We start from the raw sequence: 2,044 nt of genomic DNA on the forward strand, positions 1-2,044 counted from the left end.
AGTACAGTGCAACGTGTGGTCCGATATCGCTGACTAAATTAGGCAAAAACCGGAAATATATGCGAGGCAATACAAGGTACATGTATAGCGTGGAAATTGTAATCGTAGCTCGCTCGCTGCGCTCGCTCGTAAAAATCCAGTCCAACCTCACAACCGATCCGACACGTTAGCAAATTTGAAATAAGTCGCCGCCTTATCGAATAACGAACGCAAGAGGGATTGGTTTTAGGTTAGGCTATAGTTTTCGAGCGAGCGCAGCGAGCGAGGGTCGCGTAAAGGTTTGTCACAAACCAACGGTGTGGCACATAGGGACATTGAAATATTCGCACCAGCCCGAGGAGCCGGAAGTCCTTATCGAATTGCGTACTGACGAAAGTTTACAGTTTATCAATAGTTTTACATTAATAGTAATATTTCCACATAGTACAGTGCAACGTGTGTTCCGAAATCGCTGACAAAATTAGGCAACAACAGGAAATATATGCAAGGCAATATAAGGTATATGTATAGCTTGGAAATTGTAATCGTAGCTCGCTCGCTCCGCTCGTTCGTAAAAATCCAGTCCAACCTCACAACCGATCCGACACGTTAGCAAATTTGAAATAAGTCGCCGCCTTATCGAATAACGAACGCAAGAGGGATTGGTTTTAGGTTAGGCTATAGTTTTCGAGCGAGCGCAGCGAGCGAGGGTCGCGTAAAGGTGTGTCACAAACCAACGGTTTGGAACATAGGGACATTGAAATATTCGCACCAGCCCGAGGAACCGCAAGTCTTTATCGAATTGCATACTGACAAAAGTTTACATTTCACCAATAGTTTTACATAAATAGTAATATTTTCACATAGTACAGTGCAACGTGTGGTCCGAAATCGCTGACAAAATTAGGCAATAACAGGAAATATATGCAAGGTAATATAAGGTATATGTATAGCTTGGAAATTGTAATCGTTGCTCGCTCGCTCCGCTCGCTCGTAAAAATCTAGTCCAACCTCACAACCGATCCGACACGTTAGCAAATTTGAAATAAGTCGCCTCCTTGTCGAATAACGAACGCAAGAGGGATTGGTTTTAGGTTAGCCTATGGTGTTCGAGCGAGCGCAGCGAGCGAGGTTCGCGTAAAGGTTTGTCACAAACCAACGGTTTGGCACATAGGGACATTGAAATATTCGCACCAGCCCGAGGAGCCGGAAGTCCTTATCGAATTGCGTACTGACGAAAGTTTACAGTTTATCAATAGTTTTACATAAATAGTAATATTTCCACATAGTACAGTGCAACGTGTGGTCCGAAATCGCTGACAAAATTAGGCAATAACAGGAAATATATGCAAGGCAATATAAGGTATATGTATAGCTTGGAAATTGTAATCGTAGCTCGCTCGCTCCGCTCGCTCGTAAAAATGCAGTCCAACCTCACAACCGATCCGACACGTTAGCAAATTTGAAATAAGTCGCCGCCTTATCGAATAACGAACGCAAGAGGGATTGGTTTTAGGTTAGGCTATAGTTTTCGAGCGAGCGCAGCGAGCGAGGGATGCGTAAAGGTGTGTCACAAACCAACGGCTTGGCACATAGAGACATTGAAATATTCGCACCAGCCCGAGGAGCCGGAAGCCTTTATCGAATTGCGTACTGACGAAAGTTTACAGTTTATCAATAGTTTTACATAAATAGTAATATTTCCACATAGTACAGTGCAACGTGTGGTCCGAAATCGCTGACAAAATTAGGCAACAACAGGAAATATATGCAAGGCAATATAAGGCATATGTATAGCTTGGAAATTGTAATCGTAGCTCGCTCGCTCCGCTCGCTCGTAAAAATCCAGTCCAACCTCACAACCGATCCGACACGTTAGCAAATTTGAAATAGGTCGCCTCCTTGTCGAATAACGAACGCAAGATGGATTGGTTTTAGGTTAGCCTATGGTGTTCGAGCGAGCGCAGCGAGCGAGGGTCGCGTAAAGGTTTGTCACAAACCAACGGTTTGGCACATAGGGACATTGAAATATTCGCACCAGCCCGAGGAGCCGGAAGTCCTTATC

The sequence above is a fragment of the Bombus terrestris genome, unplaced genomic scaffold (assembly GCF_910591885.1).
Source record: "Bombus terrestris unplaced genomic scaffold, iyBomTerr1.2, whole genome shotgun sequence".
Classification (NCBI taxonomy): Eukaryota; Metazoa; Arthropoda; class Insecta; order Hymenoptera; family Apidae; genus Bombus; species Bombus terrestris.